This window comes from Periplaneta americana, chromosome 8, assembly GCF_040183065.1.
Source record: "Periplaneta americana isolate PAMFEO1 chromosome 8, P.americana_PAMFEO1_priV1, whole genome shotgun sequence".
Lineage (NCBI taxonomy): Eukaryota > Metazoa > Arthropoda > Insecta > Blattodea > Blattidae > Periplaneta > Periplaneta americana.
Genome location: NC_091124.1, coordinates 73426027 through 73447061, shown reverse-complemented (window position 1 = coordinate 73447061; position 21035 = coordinate 73426027). Strand labels below are relative to the sequence as shown.

At 34.4% G+C, this 21035-nt stretch overlaps 1 long non-coding RNA gene across 1 annotated transcript in view; it reads right to left on the bottom strand.

Moving 5' to 3' along the window:
• LOC138704815 (uncharacterized) overlaps window positions 1-21035 on the bottom strand; it is a 938645-nt gene that overhangs the window by 350213 nt on the left and 567397 nt on the right. Inside the window, exon 4 of the long non-coding RNA XR_011333439.1 lies at window positions 11474-11509. This is a non-coding gene — a long non-coding RNA (uncharacterized lncRNA). The remainder of the gene's footprint in view (window positions 1-11473; window positions 11510-21035) is intronic.

Genomic DNA, 21035 nt, shown 5'->3' with positions numbered 1-21035 from the left:
CTGTATGGCTGTGAAACTTGGACTCTCACTTTGAGAGAGGAACAGAGATTGAGGGTGTTTGAGAATAAGGTTCTTAGAAAAATATTTGAGGCTAAGAGGGATGAAATTACAGGAGATTGAGAAAGTTACACAATGCAGAGCTGCACGCATTGTATCCTTCACCTGACATAATTAAGAACATTAAATCCAGACATTTGAGATGGGCAGGGCATGTAGCACGTATGGGCGAATCCAGAAATGCATATAGAATGTTAGTTGGGAGGACGGAGGGAAAAAGACCTTTGGGGAGGCAGAGACAAAGATGGGAAGATAATATTAAAATGGATTTGAGGGAGGTGGGATATGATGATAGAGACTGGATTAATCTTGTTCAGGATAGGGACCAATGGCGGGCTTATGTGAGGGCGGCAATGAACCTCCGGGTTCCTTAAAAGCCAGTAAGTAAGTAAGTAAGTATGTAAGTTATTATTATTATTATTATTATTATTATTATTATTATTATTATTATTATTTGATTTCTAGTTCTTTTTCTTTCGTTTGAAAACTGTCGTCTTTGAATAATCACTAAAACGATTACAGCAAAATTAAGATTAGATATATTCGTTGAACACAGTCAGTACAGATATAATATTGAATAAAAATAGTAATGTATTCTAGTATATACTGTTTTATTCAATATCACGAATACAAATTCTGGAAACAGTATTATCGCACCAGAAATGAAGGAAATATTTTATGATACCATTGCTTCGCATTACTGTTACACATTGTAAAACTTTATGTTTATGTTGTGTGCTTCTAGCAGCTTCACGATGAAAATTCATGTTCGGCGTAAAAAGTCGCAAAAGTACATTACTCAGAGAATAATAAACGCCAATAGAACATGCGGATTATTTCACTGCACTCCAAGTACATATGATGTGACAGAAACATGGGAGTGGTAATGATATGAAGTTTTATTATTCTTATTTATTATGTTCCACATTGTTCGACATGTATGTCAGTCTCTAAATATGACGCGTATAAACCTCACACTTTTACGACTGTTGTTACTCGTACAATTTCACATTTGTGTAATAATGTCACTTATTTTATATATTTGTGAATGTGACATACCACCTAGAAAGCTCTTTGTATCGTCTATTACAATGTATTTTCCTCCTTAGAGCGCACTCTTTAAAGGTAGACATTTTATTAAACTGACATTTATAACTAAGAAATTACATACTTTTTAAATAAAATGAATACCTAATATAGCTTAATTGAAGGTTCAGAGCCATAGTGTGCCAAGCGCCATTTATTAAAAACGGAGAAAGTATGGGTTAAATTTAAGTGAATACCACAGTTTAATGAAGATTGACATATCATTTAGTTTGAATGTGCATACCAACTTAATATTACTTGCTATATGTTTCCATTGAATTGTTGTGATAACTTCATTTCAACCCTTGTTTTCTACGGTTTTAGTAAATGACGCTTGGCCCACTATGGTTCTGAATCCTTCAATTGTATGAATAAAGAAAATATTTCATTTAAAATCGGACTATTGTGTACGTTAATTAACCACACTTTCAAAACAGAACTAGTTCAAAGCAGAGACGGAACTAATATATGTTATTATTACTTCTTTCGCTAATAATAATAATAATAATAATAATAATAATAATAATAATAATAATAATAATAATAATAATAAGCTTTTCTCTCCTCACGGCATTTTCTACAGGTATCCGAGTTGATAGAGTTGTCTTCGATGATAAATTTCACATAATTTGTCATGCAGAGAACACATTTTTGTGTGGTAATTACATAATAATAATGATAATAATAACAAAAATAACGTAATAATGACAATAAGAAGAAAGTAGTGTTATTTCAATAATTTTCAATATTAAGCACTGTGTTTCACATTTTGTTCCTTTATTTATAAGATGGGCGGCCGGGTAGCTCAGTTGGTAGAGCAGCTAGCTACGGGCTGAAATGTCCGGGGTTCGGTCCCAGGTGGTGACAGGATTTTTTCTCGTTGCCAAACTTTCAGAACTGCCCCGAGGTTCACTCAGCCTCCTATAAAATTGAGTACCGGGTCTTTCCCGGGAGTAAAAGGCGGTCAGAGCGTGGTGCCGACCACACCACCTCATTCTAGTGCCGAGGTCATGGAAAGCATGGGGCTCTATGCCCCCCAAGTGCCTTCATGGCATGTTACGGGGATACCTTTACCTTTACTTTTTTTATTTATAGTTATGATATTGTACAAATAGAAACAAGTGTAAACTTTTGGATTTACAAAGAAGCTAGAGATAAATTACAATTTCAAACCAATAAATGTTAAATTGTTATTAAAAAATTACTAAACCTTAATATCGGGATTCCAAAGGCAAGTAAATCAACCTCTCACACACATCACAGTCTATAAGAAAATACTTGTAAGACGTAAGACGACTTAGTAAGAGTACATTTCTACATATACATTTTGTTTTCTAAAAATAAAGTTGTCTATTCCAACTTTATTTTGTAGAAGATAGATAGTTTGTTTATTTTATATAGATAATAAAATATTACTGTCCTGCCATTGCTGTCTTGAAAAATCATTAATCATTTTATTATACCGGTACCTATTTTAGTAGTGTCGACCTGGTTGGCGAGTTGGTATAGCGCTGGCCTTCTATGCCCAAGGTTGCGGGTTCGATCCCGAGCCAGGTCGATGGCATTTAAGTGTGCTTAAATGCGATAGGCTCATGTCAGTAGATTTACTGGCATGTAAAAGAACTTCTGCGGGACAAAATTCCGGCGACGCTGATATAACCTCTGCAGTTGCGAGCGTCGTTAAATAAAACATAACATATTTTAATCTATTTTAGTTTATTGCAATAGGGCCTATATTTTATATTACTTATTATTTTTTGTATTCTTTGTAGTATTTAGCTCTGGTTTAGTGGAAGGGAAGGCCTCAATTTCTTAAATTTACCGGAAAAATAAATAAATAAATAAAAGGTGATGCTAATAATAATAATAATAATAATAATAATAATAATAATAATAATAATCATAACAATAATAATAATAATAATAATTTCTTGCGTGATATAACGAATGTGATGCTTAATATACCTATGATATAATGTAGCGTTAGGTACATATGTAACATATATTCCTTTTCTCTAACTCGAAACGGAAAATGACGGAACTAAAGAATAAAATAAGCTCTTATACTATTACATAGCTTTCAATAAATTATTTATTTTCAACATGAAAACTATTGTCTATTAATGGAGTGTATTTCTTATCTAGTCTTCACATTTTTATTCCTCAACTACTCCATTATATCATTGCAAAGACGTTGGAAGGCATCTCCAATTAAAGGCGCCTATGAAGAGGAACAAACTATTTGGAACTCGTAACGAAATCCACATAACCTTACTGAACTCGGTAACACAATGTAAATCAGGAGTAAAGTCAGTTAATTTTCACATCAAACTCCACAAAGTTTGAGTCGCTTAACGAGACAGTTTCTAACTGCCTTCACAAGACAACTGCCAGGTTGAACAATACAAGTTGAACCCTCCCAGCGGGGTTACAAATTGCGGTGACAACCCGATAGTGCGGGCGTGAGAGACCGACTGAAGTCGCTCTAACCTCGATATATATATTTCCTCCGTATTGCTTGCGGCGCTGTGAAATATAGTTGCAAGGCTTAGCTTAATCAGTCCAGGGCAAATCGTTTGAGCCCCCGTAATAATGCACAACGAATCTCGTTAGCGACTCAGTTCTCGGAAACTAATGTGTACTGTATACTCAGCAATATGGTTACTGTACATTCACTTGTGTTATAATGGCGAAATTCCTAGCCGATTTCAGAAACGTACTTAGAAAATGAAACAAACTGTTACATATGAGAAATCTAAATTTATACTTAAAATATACTTCAAAATTAAAGAGTTGTCGTTAAGAACTATAATATCATACATTGATAGACAGAAAAAGAACAGTAATATGCGTTACAAGAGCGGTATGTTGAAGTTTTCATGTTCGAGGAAAAGTTTGAAAAAGCGAAACGTAGTTGAGCTTTTTTAATTTCCGAGAACATGAAAACAAACATACCGCTCGTGTATCGTACATTATTTTGTGCGAAGATCGTTTATTACATACCTGAAAGAGGAATTTCTAATTAGTTGCAATGAAATCTCCATCTTGGTTTCTGTTCAATGACGGCAAATTAGCAAAACAAAAATATCTATCTTCAACATTGTTGCTTTAAAATGTTTTCTGTGTTTACTATACTCCAGCAGGCCGTGATATACGTCTATCTCCCCCCCCCTGTCTATAAATGCGAACTTAAAACAAACGGTAAGGTTATGTAATGATTTATTTTTCATTTTAATATTTTAACAATATTATTTATATAACATATTTCAGTAATAACATCGACAAGTTTTTTTATTTTTTCACGACTTCCTTAATGCTACTTGCATCACGAATGCAGTAACTTTATTAGAGTTGTAGAGTTCACTTAATTTTTGCAAATATTTAAAAACAATAATTAACAGTGCAATTTAGGTGAAATTGCAGTGGTAAATTTCCAATTTATAATTATTACTATATTAAACGTCTCTAAAAATAATATGTTAAAAGCCTAAAGCAGTAAAATGAATATGGCGCTTAAGCGGTGAGAAGAGGGAAATAATGTGCGTTACGTTGGGAATACTGAATGTGGTATTTCACACTTACCGCGGATTGGTTTTGTGCGGAAAGCAAGAAAATACACACGATCTCGCACAAAAGGAGATCGTGCGTATTTGCTTGCTTTTAACATATTATTTTTAGACACGTTTAACATAGTAATAATTATAAATTGGAAACTTACCACTGCAATTTCACCTAAATTGCACTGTTAATTATTGTTTTTAAATATTTGCAAAAATTAAGTGAACTCTACAACTCCAATAAAGTTACTGCATTCGTGATGCAAGTAGCATTAAGGAAGTCGTGAAAAAATCAACAAACTTGCCGATGTTATTACTGCAATATGTTATATAAATAATATTGTTAAAATATTAAAATGAAAAATAAATCATTACATAACCTTACCGTTTGTTTTAAGTTTGCATTTATAGACAGGGGGGGGGGGAAGATAGACGTATATCACGGCCTGCTGCAGTATAGTAAACGCAGAAAACATTTTAAAGCAACAATGTTGAAGTTAGATATTTTTGTTTTGCTAATTTGCAGTCATTGAACAGAAACCAAGATGGAGATTTCATTGCAACTAATTAGAAATTCCTCTTTCAGGTATGTAATAAACGATCTTCGCACAAAATAATGTACGATACACGAGCGATATGTTTGTTTTCATGTTCTCGGAAATTAAAAAAGCTCAACTGCGTTTCGCTTTTTCAAAATTTTCCTCGAACATGAAAACATCAACATACCGCTCTTGTAACGCATATTACTATTATATAATGATATGCTAATGTATACGGGAATTTTACTTGAAGCAAGTAAGGAGATAGGTTTGGAAGTGAACCCCGAAAAAGCAAAGTATATGATTATGTCTCGTGACCAGAACATAGTACGAAATGAAAATATAGAAATTAGAAACATCTTTCGGAGAAGTGGAAAAAATTAAGTGCTTTGAAGTAACAGTAACAAATGCAAATGATACTCGAGAGCAAATTAAACGCATACTAAATATTGAAAATTCCTTTAATTATTCAGTTGAGAAGCTTTTATCATCCATTCTGATCTCGAAAATGCTGACATTTAGAATTGATAAAACAGTTATATTACCAATTGTTTTTTACGGTTGTGATTTTTAGTTGGTTATTTAACGACGCTGTATCAACTACTAGGTTATTTAGCGTCGATGAGATTGGTGACAGCGAGATGGTATTTGGCGATATGAGGCCGAGAATTCACCATAGATTACCTGGCATTCACTTTACGGTTGGGGAAAACATTGGAAATAACCCAATCAGGTAATCAGCTCAAGCGGGGATCAAATCCGCGCCTTAACCGACTGAGCCACGCCGGTGGCTTTATGGTTGTGAAACTTGGACTCTCACTGTGAGAGTGGAACAGAAGTTAAGAATGTTTAAGAATAAGGTGGTTAGGAAAATATTTCGAGCTAAAAAGGATGAAATTATTAGAAGAATGGAGAAGGTTACACAACGCAGAACTACACGTATTGTATTTCTTACTTAACATTATAATTAACATTAAATCAAGATGTTTGAGATGGGCAGGGTATGTAGCACGTATGGATGAATTCAGAAATGCACATAGTGTGTTAGTTGGGAGACCTGAGGGATAAAGATCTTTGGGGAGGCCGAGATGTAGATGGAAGGATAATATTAAAATGGATTTTTAAGGGAAGTGGGATATAATGGTAGGAACTTATTATTCTTGCTCACGATAGGGACCGTTGGTGGGCTTTTGTGGGGGAGGCAATGAACATCCGTGTTCTCTAAAAGCCATTTGTAAAGAAGTGTGTAAGTAAATAAATATGCTCATGAGTGCTATTTCGTATGATCATATGCAGAAGAAGAAGAAGAAGAAGAAGAAGTACTGGTTTTGGAAACAAAAAATATATAATGAATGCTCTTATGAAAAATTGACAGGATACTGTTCGTGGTTGTTATTGTGAGCATGGTTTGGATTGTAAGGATGTTTGGGATTTGAAATAAAAGTTTCATAATATCCTTTCATTTCAGTCTTTATATTACGGTACCCGTAAATAAATTTAAGAAGGAGGGGTCTTCTTGTTAACTACTTCTTGTTTAATTTCGAGACAGAAATGTAATTTGAAATTCGAAACGTTTTGCACATCAATGTGACACCAATGATTAAAATATAAAAACAATATAACTTTTACAGTATTAAAACACACATTAAAAATCATGTTAAACCATACATGTTTCAGAATGTGCGGTGGTAATGACTAATCAGCTGATCTTTTGCAATTCATTTTGATTAATATATATATATATTTTTTTTTTTCAGAAAAGTCTATGATATACAATACAAAGATTTATTTTCAGTCAATGACTTTACTTTCTATATGTGTAAGGTACAAGTCCTTATATTACATAATTTAATACTGTATTAACGTTTTCGTCGGTCATGCCGACATCATCAGATACAACTTTTTTTCCTGCAATATCACCTCTAATAAGTACATGTGCCTCTAGGATCAAAATACAATCTACATTAATAAACATAAAACATATTAAAATCAACATGGTTTGGGACATCAATATTTCTTATGTAAATGTACCCTTATTGTCAATTAGTTAAAAACACAAACGTGTGATTACAATTCATATACATATATAAAATTGCAAGTCTTCACTATATAAAAAATAAAACTGAAAAATCCATGTAAAATACTATGTGAAGAGATGCTTACAATCTTTAATGTATACTATCTAATTTGTAAATGATGGACAGCCAAGTATAAATCAAAGATCTGAACAGGCATTTCGCACACAGATAGATAACTCAACGGCAAAAGAAACACGAATGAAGTTGCATAAAGTTACATACATCGGTATGTGACTTACATCACAACAATATAACTTGAATATTTAATAAAGAGAACAAATATCGCTATCTAGTAGTTAACGCAACTTTTTTTTTATCTGTTAAAGGCTCTTATAGAATAGAAAATCTTGCAATGAAGATATGACAAAGGAACTTGCGTAATTAATAAAAAGAAAATAACTATCGTTACTACGATGTGCGTTTGAAAAATTCGTTGCCTGAGACAAAGATGGTATTGAAAACACGTCAACAATGGCGCCATTGTTAGTGGCCATTTTACTTTAGTTCAATCACGAAAAATCATAATTTTCTGTTCACTGCATTTTATGTAGTTCAATTTCGAAGATTGGCAAAAATGGAAAATATCGACCTTCGTGCTGTCATTATATATTTCGTAAAAAGAGAATGAGTCCAACAGAAATTAAAGCAGACATGGATGCTACATTGAGGTATCCGCTCTAGTGTCTTCGACTGTGAAAAAATGGGCTGCACTATTTAAATATGGTCTAGAAAGTGTGGAAGACGATTCCCGCAGTGACAGCAACAAGTAAAGAAATTGTAGAATAAATCAACGATATCGTGTTGAATGATCGTCCACTGAAAATGTGGGAAATAAGCGAGGTTATGCGTATTTAGACTGAACAGGTGCGCCACATTTCAGTCATTGTCTTGGGCATGTTCAAGGTCTCCACGAGGTGGGTTCCGCGTTCGTTAACACCGGAATAAAAAAAGCACGTCCGATGTCAAATTTTGAGAGATTGTCTGGCTCAATTCGAAAAAATATGCACGATTTGTTAGGCAGTTTATGACTACTGATGGAATCTTGATTCACTACTACATATACCAGACACAAAATAGTTGTTCAATCGGCTAAGAATGTCATGGCGTCCGTGCTCTTGGATTCTAAGGAGATAATCACGATTAATTCTCTAAAAAAGGCGAGAACAATAACCGGAGAACATTATTCAAATCTCCCGGAGAAAATGGAAAGAAAAATTCGCTAGAAGAGGCCGAGTATGGCCAAGGCACTCATGGCGTAGAAGGTAGGAGCAAAAGGTTTTTTTTTTTTTTTCTAAGAATTCTCCAGTTTTCCTCTACTTTGCAAAGTTTACTTCAACTTTTATAGTTTGGACCTTTCCTTCTTTTACATGACAACTTCATAAAATGCAGGGAATAGAGTGGAATAGAAGCTTAATTAATAGCAGTTGGAGATGACCAGCATAACAATTTACCTCTATCTAACGATGACGACCATGGAAAGATGCCATTTGGAGAGGCACGGTTGATGAATTTTTTTTGCTTTACAGAAGTAGTTCCTGGAATTGACGATATTTGAAGAACTGACGGAGCTTATTCCTCTGGTATAATGCGGCAGTATATCCACACAAATAGAGCTCTCTTTTCTCACCCCCACTCGGAATGGCGACGCCATACGCATAATAGATCAATATCTAGCACGGAAAGATGGTTTAAAATACCTTAAGAATATCGGATTTAAAAATTATAAAATAAACAATATAAACTTTATACAGGTCTTCCATTATATCTCTGCCTCTGTGAAACGTCACAGTTTGCGGTGAGGGGAAAAATGACAGAAGTTTGCAATGCTTTTTAATGCACGGCAAAGAAAAACCACTTGAAATTTACCAGTCACCCACCAGCAGAGATATAAAAGGACACCTGCAATTGAAATTTGAAATACATGGATACAATATTCTGTTAAACAATGTTGTGATATCGGTTCGGAAGTTACCTAATAGCAAAGAATTTCACACAGAAATTGAAACAAATCTTTCGGAAGGATCCATTACTGCACCAATCAACAATACTTGTCATATTATACAGAAATCTCTCACAATTGTAGACGGAAGAATTCGGTTATGGTTAAACTATAACTCTTCTATGAGTATTTAGGTCTTCAAGAGGACTCTTCTTTTCGGAGATAGCCTATCTACCGTGGAAATGTGTACTTATATTTCTCATGACGATGTAAGATTATTAATCACTTTTGTGTGACTCATGCGGCATGGCCTAATTACCATATTGGTGCATGCCACACCGGGTGGTAAACCATCCTTGCCCACTCCGAGTAATGTTTCATGTTTTGTGACAGATTGTAATTGAAGTGTAGTGGGTGCGGAGTGGTAACATTTCCACACTTTTTTCTGTTAGTTCCGGAAAATAATAAAACATCCCTTTCATTTCCGCATACAACTTCAGCCTGTAGTTAATTATGATTGAATATATATGAGGCACGGAAATGCCACATCCATCACTCACGTGCTCACTCAGACGTGATGTCTACTCTTTTTTGTCAAAGAGGAAGTCTGACATACAATATTTAATATTATACAAGTGTTAATATTTTCTATTTTTACGTTCTCTGATATTTTACAAAGCTAGTAATGCTTTTTATTCCTATTGGCTTATCTACCTATAAGATTAGAGTCTGGGTGGGAGTAAGAACAGGCCTGCTGATCTTATGTGTGCCAGATTTAACAAACAAACAAACGAACAAACATATATACAGCGCGACTAAAAAATTCGGCTGCATACGAGCATCAATGCGAACGGGAAATGCCCTGTTGCCACATGTTTTCCTAAAGTGGAGATTTACGCTATCGCAATCACCACAGTGTACTGGGAAAATCACGAAATGAGAATGATTAGCAGTGTTGTCAATACAAGTTCAGGCAAAACCGTCAGGTAAGAATGAAATTCATTATAAATCTTGATTACACGTTACAAAGAACACATCACAGTCATAACAAAATTACAAAACACTTCCACACATGCAGAACACATCACAAATGCTAACCACACGTACAGAGACATCAACACAGACATGGAAATTCTACACATCCAAACAAAAAGCCAGAAACTAAACACACTAGAAAAATACGAAATATACAAACACAAAAAAAAAACACGTCCATATGAAATTCTCAACACACAACTCAATTTCAGAACACACACACTCTTTGACTCCACATTACACTACACAAACACATCCCCACAGGAAACAAAACAAAAGGCACCAAGACCAGCAACAACCAGTACTGAAGATGGCCAATAGCAGGCCGAAACATGTTAACAAGGGAATATAAAATTTAACACGTGAAAGACACTAATACGTTTTCCGAAATTAAATTCCGTTGAATGGCATAAATATAAAGATTTTTTTTTTGCACTATGATAAATTTTAATAATAGCTAATAACTGCATTTAGACTGTTTTCTTCGTTAAATAATACGTACCGTACGTAAAGTCCACTAGAACTACCGGAACGGGCCATTAATTTGACAACACTGGAATTGGCGGGTATATGGTGCTATTGTACAGCCTCAACGGTGTACTCTACGTTGAAAATTCAAGCATATTATATTGAAAACTACATATTCCCCTCTTTCTATATTTTGCTCTTTGTACTAATAACGAAGTTTGTCTATGTCGCCGGACTTTTGAAACGCTCTATATAAGCAAATGAGTAAGTAAATAAATAAACAAACATGAAAACATACACACAATTGCCATTTTTTAACAAAATAAACATCATTTCTCGACATTCACCGTCTTGAATTTCCCTTTTCTTAATGTCAGGGACTTACGGGACGTTAAACTGAGGAAGTGAAGATTTTTTCAGCATCCATTCGGCTGGCTGTTATAGCACACGCCACGCTCCATTTGTCGCCGTAGAGCTGCCTACATAAACATGGACTAATGGCTTCAGTTTCAACAGCAAATAACTCTCGCCTGCACGCTCGTGCAGCTGTGCTGCCTCTCCATCACAATTATTGCGCAAAAATATTTGCATAATAATTTAATAAAACTTTCATATTTCAAATATCGTCACGTTAAAATGTATTCCCAACGTAGAACTCGTTTAGAGTTTAGAGAGTGTGACAAATTGTATATACATGAAGAAACAATACCCTACCTTGTTTCGATAGAGGTTCCCCATTATGATGTCAACCTGAAACAAAAGAGTAGATTTGATTATTATTGTTTAACTGTTGTGTATTACAGAAATTTACCATTATCGAGCCTCATACTAGCCTGTATTAATCATTCCCATCTCCAAAATTAAAACTGGTCTTTTCACACTTTCTGGGGCGTATAGTTAATCATTATCCGTAAAAATATATTCTACTTCATCTTGTTAAAATGATGAAGCCAATTAATATTTCACATTTTATTTTGTACTGCAGGTGAAAAATTATTTTGTGCGAGATCGTGCGTATTTGCTTGGCTTCCGCACAAAACCAATCCGCGGAAAGTCTAAAATTACACATTCAGTATTCCCAACCTAACACATAACAATTTCCCTCTTCTTACCGCTTAAGTGACATATTGATTTTACTGCTCTAGGCTTTTAACATATTATTTTTAGAGACGTTCAATATAGTAATAATTATAAATTGGAAACTTACCACTGCAATTTCACCTAAATTGCACTGTTAATTATTGTTTTTAAATATTTGCAAAAGTTAAGTAAACTCTACAACTCCACTAAAGTTACTGCATTCGTGATGCAAGTAACATTAAGGAAGCCGTGAAAAAATCAACAAGATTCCAGACTCATCATTGACTGGGGGGGGGGGGAAGACAGACGTATATCACGGCCTGCTGGAATATAGTAAACACAGAAAACATTTTAAAGCAACAATGTTGAAGATAGATATTTTTGTTTTGCAAATTTGCCGTCATTGAATAGAAACCAAGATGGATATTTCATTGCAACTAATTAGAAATTCCTCTTTCAGGTATGTAATAAACTATCTTCGCACAAAATAATGTACGATACACGAGCGGTATGTTTTCTTTCAATTCTCGGAAATTAAAAAAGCTCAACTACATTTCGCTTTTTCAAACTTTTCCTCGAACATGAAAACTTCAACATACCGCTCTTCTAACGCATATTACTATTTAAATATCATTACGTATGTGGTCTCCATGTGTAATATTCCAAGTTCTTAAAAGCATGACTTCTGTTGCCCTTTTTTGCCGCTTATTTATTTTTTTTATTACATAAGGAACCATCCTCTGAGGTTCTGTCTGATATGTACATCTATTATCGGGCAGTACATCTCACTTGACGATATGTGTCAGAGGAACAACAATTGTTTGTATGCATCTCAAGTCTGACTAATGTAATATGTAGCTAGTCAGCGATGTATACAATGGAGGGGGAAAGGAACTGGCCACCCTACCCCATTATCTCCTGGCCTAGTTGCCTCATAAGTGGTGTCTTCTTGGTACCACTTACGAGGTTCATACCCGTCATCGAACAGTTTACTAAATAACAACAACATAAGGAACCGGTAATGATATCCAACTGGAAAGAGCAATAACTATGGATAGTTGTTTCCGATTTCTGGAAACGATTTTTGAATAGCGTCATGTGCGTTAGGAGTCACACGACAGTTGAAGTGTGGCGAAAGGTGACAGACAAGTCATCTTCTGTGTATTTAGGCCTTTATAGGTTCTTGGTCCATTTCCTTAAGGGCTCATCCAGATATTTGTATTAGGGCCTTAGTAAAACCATGGAAAACCACGGGCAGAATGTGTTGTCTCAGTTTAAGAGACTAAGCAATTGGATATGCCGTGACATTAACAAAAAATGGTCCGCTTGACCACTAACTGCCTATACTGTATGTATCCATGAACTCTTCCCTCCATTAATTTATTTCCTACCTACTTGTCTATCTGTTCCCCTGTCTACTTACTTGTCTCGTATCGCTGACAAGCAAACATTTTCATGGGGCAGATAAAAAAATCAATTTGGTTTCTACCACCATGTTAATAATGTCAAAACAAATGCGTATACAAATTTTGGCCACTCGAGCGTAATTACAAGGCCCGTCTAGAAAGTAACATAACGAACACACAATTTCATGGAAAGGTTTATTGGAAGACATATAGCAATATTGTTGAAATATTTTTAAAATATTCCACACCGAAACTGAGACATTTGTTAAACAGTGGGATCAACACAGAGGTGCAGATGACTGTCACACACTGGTTCCGATCCCAGGCGGCAGACTTCTACTACACAGGGATACAAAAGTTGATCCCACGGTATGAAAAATGTCTCAATTTCGGTGGGAAATATGTTGAAAAATAGCCCAACAATTGTTGTGTCTGTTACAATAAATCTTTCCATTAAATTTTGTTTTCTTTCTGTAAACAACTCCAGGAAAATTTACTTCCTAGGCAGCTCTCGTAAATGCGCTCGAGTTGTCAAAATTTGTATAAACACTTGTTTTGGCATTATTAACAGGGTGGAAGAAAAAAAAATAACTTTTTTGTCCGCCCCCATGAGAATGTTGGCTTATTACTTTATAATTAACACTACGTATTATAACTGGAATAGAATTGCATTTAGTCTATTAGGGCTCTAGTGATAATACGTCAACACGATTGTGGACCATAATATTGTGTTAATTATGAACTTCAATTTATTAATCCTGGGTTATTAAATAATTATCTAAACGCCTCTCTCCTCATCGAGAAATGACTTTGTGAACAACGTGTCTAGCTCGTTCAAGAAAATCCAAAGCGTTAATACGTCTATTTAGCGTTTTAATTTCCCTAACCGGCAGCGCAATGGATTGCGGGGTCGTGACGAACATGACAAGTTTATTAAAACTGCCACGCAATTTTATTGTTCTTTATTGCTTCTGGACACGTAGAACAGCGTAATGGGCCCCAGGCACAGTACTGCTGTGTTATATGTTCCTAGCAATATCATTCCGTACCTAAAGACTGTGTAAGCATTGACTACAACAGAATTCTGTACCATCTCGAATCTTAGCTACAGCTTCCGCCCAGTTAGTTCACGACTTCTCAAGTGAGGCGATAAAGTTCGACTCGCAGAAATTATTTCATTATTTCTGGTGGATAAAGTGATTGTGGAGCAGAAATGTTTGAGTAAAATGGGGTATGGTACGAATTTATCCAGAACTAACTTATACTAGATAAGTATTTATTTATAAACTAGTCGTATCCGCGCGCTTCGCTGCACTTGTTATAAATAAATATCATTGATTCAAATCTGTTAGGGTAATTCCGGGTTAGATGGCCATAGTTTTTTAAATCACTTAGAACAGGGTAACCGATTTGAAAAGAAATACGAAACAAATCAAATACGTTCCTTCTAGGTTATATTTCTCCACTACAGTGCCTCAGGGCGCATAGAATTCACTGATGTAATAAAAAAATACGTTTGAAATATAATAGGCCACTGGCCATCTCACCCAACATATATGGGAGAGACGGCCATAGGATATAGGAATAGATGGCCACCATTATTTTTAAGTAAATTCGTAACAATTTTTTGTAAAACAATTAGGTTATATGCACTGGTCACATAAATATAGTGTCAAAGTGCATAATTATGATTGTTTGAAATTTTTCAACAACTTTATTTTTTGTTTTTTTCCTCTTTTAGTGAATTTTCCTTAAAACAACACAGAAATAAATTGAAACGCTTATGAACACATTATAATAATAATCCGAGGCACGACAGCCCATGAAGGACCATGATCGACCAGTCGGCTGCTGGCCTCACGTTCACATGTCGAAGCAGAGGTGGACGATCATCCAACCAAATGGCGGTATCGTGTGATTAGCCCGATGATCCCCCAGCAGTTACAGCAGGCTTTCTTAACCGGATTTCGCTACCTATCGTAGTTACCCAAGTGCATCACGATGCTGGGTGGGCACCGGTCCCATACACTGGCTCAAATTTTATGAGATAATTTCTTCCCCCATGAGGACTCGAACCAGCGCGAATTCCGTAACGCGAGTCCTAGGCAGGATGTCTTAGGCCACGACGCGGGACCTTATGAACATGTTAATGAAACAAAATCCTGAAAGGTCAAAGTAACAGTATCTTTTCCAGTTGGTTTCCGGGATAGGAAGTGTTGTCTCACAAGCAAACATTCTGATGGGAGCAGATAAAAAAGTTATTTTTTTCTTCCGCCATATTAATAATGTCAAAAGAAGTGCTTATACAAATTTTGGCCACTCGACCGTAATTACCAGCCATCCAGAAAGTGATTTTCCCTGGGGCCGTTTACAGAAAAAAACACAATTACATGGAAATATTTATTGAAACAGATACAGCAATTGTTGCGCTAATTGTCAACGTATCTCCCACTGGAATTGAGACATTTGTCATACCATGGGATCAATTTTTGTACCATTGTGTCGTAGAAGTCAGCTTCCTGGGATCGAAACCAGCGTTGGACAGCCGCCTGCACCTCTCTACCGATGCCATGATATGACAGATGTCTCATTCCGGTGTGGAACGTGTTGAAAAAAATAGCTCAACAATTTCTGTGTCTGTGCCATTAAATTTTTTGAATTAAATTGTGTTTTCTTTCTGTTAACGACCCCTGGAGAACTTTTTTTTACGGCCCTCGTAATTGCGGTCAAGTGGCCAAAATTTGTATAAGCACTTCTTTTGACGTTATTAACATGGTGAAAAAATATAACTTTTTTATCTGCTCCCATCAGAATGCTTGCTTGTCAGCCAGTCAGAGAATATTGACAAGTTATTCAGCAAAAATGTAAGCGAGACTATAGACATCGGTCCCTGTAAGGGAAAATCCATGTTCCTGCATATTTAATATGGCGAACAAACCTACATCCATTGTCATTGCCTATGTGTCACTTGGTCCCATTGCACCCTTTGTAGAATTGTCTGTTTTAACTCTACTTTCCAGGGCTTTTATTGGAATATGAAATGTAATGAAGGCTTGACGTACAGAAGTGCCATATTTAATGACTTCAAAAGCATGGTGTAAGTCATCTTCATTCCAAAGACGCGGTTGCTGCCGGGCTTTGCTTTATATTTTATCGGAATCTAGAAATAACGATACCTTTAACATAATAATATTCCTCAATTGTAGGCCATCTATCCCGGAAAAATGCTGGCCATCTCTCCTTTTTTTACGGGAGAGATGGCCATACCGCGTAATAAAAACTGGCAACAGTGAAGAGAAGAAATGCAGTTAAGATGGAATGTTTAAAGATGCCTTACCTCTTTAATAATGTTTCCAGCAAATATCCTCACAAAATGCAGTATTTCTTTATTGTTATTTCAGAAGGTGAAAACTTATTGCTTGCTCACAAACTAACGAACGGCTACAAAACGCGGAAATAATAACCTTACGTTTTCGCAGGTGCAACAATCACTTCGTTTAATTAACATCTGGCAGCAAACCGATTTTCATTCGAAACGGATGATTACAATAAAAATAAGAGCGGTTGGTCGTCTCACCCGCATGGCTATCTCCCCCGGAATTACCCTATATTTTCAAATACAGCTTCGTTATGGTTAGTGACTAATTAATTTATTATCAATTATAAATCGTTTGCTCCTGAATTACTTTCAAAGTTGTATTTAGAAACTATGAATGTAACTGTTATTACCATGCAATAGATTCTGGAGTTTTTCGATTAATTCTACTTTTAAGCTTGGTATAATGTTAGACCTAACAGCGTCTGAAATAGAATATAATTGTAAGAACTGAAGGTATTTACTCTCAGCTGGAAGAAGGCCTTGTCACCAAACGATACCATTTGAAATAAGGTGTTGTACTGCCCTATATTATTTAAAACGTGTGTTGATAACGGATGTACTACTATAAATACCTACCTAAGTTTTTAAATGATTGTGAAGGTTCTTAAATCTCAGGAAGAAAAACTTTTCCAGCAGCGCAACGTACTCAAAACTAATTTACAAACATGTTAAACGAATTATTCTTGCAACGAAAATGAATGCTCCTTAGACCAAATAGTCCTATTTTAATTATGTAATTACTTTATAATTTCATCTGGTATTGTATGACGTTGTGACTGAGATACCTATGTTGTTAATTGTTTTTATTGTAATATTCGACCATAACTGACCAAGTATATAAGATCTCGCGCTCAGAGGGGTGGAGTTTGGGGTTTGAGATGGCCTACAAACCACAAGTCATGCTAAAGATGTTGGTTTGTTAATTATTCAATATGGAGTATTGTGCACTATTAAATAGGTTCTTGAGATTGCCTCATGCAAACACACAAACATTCTGTCTTTATAATATTATAATAATATTTAGTATACAGTATTATAAACACATATCGTATCATCCTATATTAATCTGATTGTTGTCCAAGGACTCCAAGGCCACATTAAATAATTGCAGAGTCATTTGTTTTATCTTTATTACTCGTATATTAATGTGACGTGGCCATGATATAAAAAGCATTGTTATTTTAAAACATATTATCTCGCCATATGGTAATGTAGAATTCCTGCACGGAAATATTATGTCCTTAATAATAATAATAATAATAATAATAATAATAATAATAATAATAATAATGATAATAATAATAATAATAATAATAATAATAATGTTCTATTTTCGCTGGCAGAGTTAAGGCCATAAGGCCTTCTCTTCCACTCAACCAGCCTTAATCAATACAATACATAAATTTAAATTACAAATATTTACACTACACTTAAAAGGTTCTCCAGCAATATTCTTCACTACACATTTATTTAAATTTAGATAAACCTATAAGGTAAAGTACTAACTTAATTTATGAGCTAATTTAATTCAATGAAGTATCGGTACATTCGGTACATCATAGTAATATCAGTCCTATAAAAATTTTGAACAGAATAAAATGTTTTGGAAATCGTTTTTAAAGAAACTTTTCTTATGGAATATTTTTCATAAAAATCAATAATAAGCGAGATATTTCGATTTATTTAATTCAGGCCTCCTTATAACCCTCCTTTTAAATAGAGTATTTTGAATGACATATAGCCTAAAATTTAAGTTACAACGAACTTAATTTATATTCCAATTTTCAAATAAATCGGTTCAGTCATTATCGCGTGAAAAGGTAACAAACATCTAGACAGACAGACATACAAACAAAAATAAAAAAAGCGATTTTCGGTTTCAGGATGGTTAATTATACATGTTAACACGAATTATTTTTGGAAAGTCGAAAATTACCAGAAAAAATTTCGGCTACAGATTTATTATTAGTATAGATGAGGGGCTCGGTCGTGCTATAGTGTAAGAAAATAATTAAAAATATATTTTTAAAATCACGTTGTTGGAGCATTGTTAGAGCTGTGATATATTGCTATGATACTGATTGCTTTGTAGGTTGCGTTTCCATGGATTCAACAGAACTAAAAATTAACACGAAGAACGAGGCAAATTATTTTCTCACCAAAGCACGAAGGATAATTAATTCTTTGTCAGTGGTACATGACTATTACGGATACATAGATAACATGGAGATGCAACGGTAAGACATTCAGAGAGTTGTAAGAAAGAAGAAAGAAGAGCAGTGGTTGAAGAAGGGAACGCTCTAAAGAAGGCAAGACAATATGTATTAAAAACATATTATGATACGTTGATTTATCGTCAATATCAATGATCACAACATGATTGAATATGGAATTGTTCTAGTTCTTAAGCTCTAATCCTTAAAAACTCGCATGTTGTTCAGACTACCCATATCCAGATTGTTTGTAACTGTCTCTATTTTGCTATTACAATAACAATTTTAGTCACGAGTTTAGATTCCAAAAAATGTCGAATTATTTCAGGATTCTGTTTTTAAAAGCTTTAATATTTTTCGTGTAACGTTTCATTTTTGACCCAACGCTGAGCCGTAAAATAACGTGCGTTGCTTCCAGATTTATAACGTTTCTTTTCTTACAATCCAAACTTCCTTTTAATAAATCAGTATTACTTTTTATTAGATTTTTAAAATATATATAATTATTTTTGTTATTTCTCTGCAGTTTGTAATCTACTTTTGTCGTAGTTGGTAGAGTTCGACATTTATTAAATTTGAAATGTATTTCACTAAGTTTTGAGGTTTCCCATTAATTCCTTGCTTACAAGTTCAGAATTGTTACTTTATAATAATAATAATAATAATAATAATAATAATATATCAACTCATGTGTTATCTCACGTTTAGTAGTATCTCATTTAAAAGAAAAAAGAAAAAGAATTGTAGGCCTATTTCGCTACAAAGTAAGACATCATAATCGATATATTCAGATGTATGCTCTCAAGTATGGTGTATTAGTAGGCACGTATGTATTATTTTGTATTTCTTCATCTACTTTCTTTGAAAATAAATGAAAATTATGAAAAGAAAGCCATTTTGCGCCAATAATCTCCTTTAGAATTCAATTGTAATTGTTTTGATGTCCCAAAGATATTTTTCTTAGAAGGTTTTGAAATGACATATCCCAATTGAAAATACATTGAATAAGGTTTTATTTAAACTAATTACTAGTAGGTCTACTGTCGCTTCTTATTTCATCCAGTTTTGGACAGCCTTTTATTTCAGTGATTTATTTCTCGCATTAAAAATATTGGCGCACCTACACTCGAGTTAGTAGTTCATCGACTTTCCAAGCTGAATATCCACGTCCATATGCTTCTGATTTAAGTGGAATTTCAGTGAAACGAAATGTGCTTCAGGTAAGTGGTATTTTAGTATGTTTCTTAGGGACAATCGTTCCTGTTGCTTCACTTCAATATTAATTATAACCTTCACTTGGTGCACCGCGGAAAATACGTATTAATTATTCCATTAAGGTATATGTTTTTCATTAGCTACATATTTGTTTGAGCATTTCTTAAAATAATATTTATGTGTTATTAATTTACTTTATTTAGTTTTCGTAAACATTGATGCACAACGGGGCCAACACAAAACATTTTTTTCGTACATAATCCACGCTATATTCACATTGGTTTGAAGTGATTTATTATTAAAGAATACATTCAAGACTAATTCAGAAACGTATTAAATGAATTATCCTTACTCCTTTGACCAAATGATCGTACTTTAATTATTTGGATACAATAGCAATTAAGACATTTGTTACAGGAATTATACTTGTTCTGAAATATATTCCACATGGACAAAAATGACAATATTTTAGTTTGTTTCACTACAAGTGCAATTAAGAGACATGTTCAATGAATTATCCTTCCACTGGATAGGATGCTCCCTGGATCAAATTATGGCATTTTAATTATTTAATTGCATCGGTATTTTATGGGGTTGTTCTAACTGAAATATCTATTGCTAATTTTTTTATTTATAACAGTAGGCCATGATTGACAAATACTTTAAGGGCTTATCCTCAGAGCAATGGAGGTCGGGATTTAAGATGGCCACAAGCCACAAACTATAAGTTATGCTAAAGATGCTTTGCTAATTATCCAGTATGGAGTGAAGTGTAATGTACGAAATTGTTACAAATTAATTACGTAACTTTCATAGTAATCACATCATGTCTCTATAGTGGCATGTTAAAATTGCAATTATTTAAGTACATATTTTCTCCCCCGTCTGGCGTGGAAAGAATATATAGAAGATTCACATCAGATAAACAATGTTACTGAGTTTGTGCCTAAACATTAACACTTTTGGGTAATATCACATATATT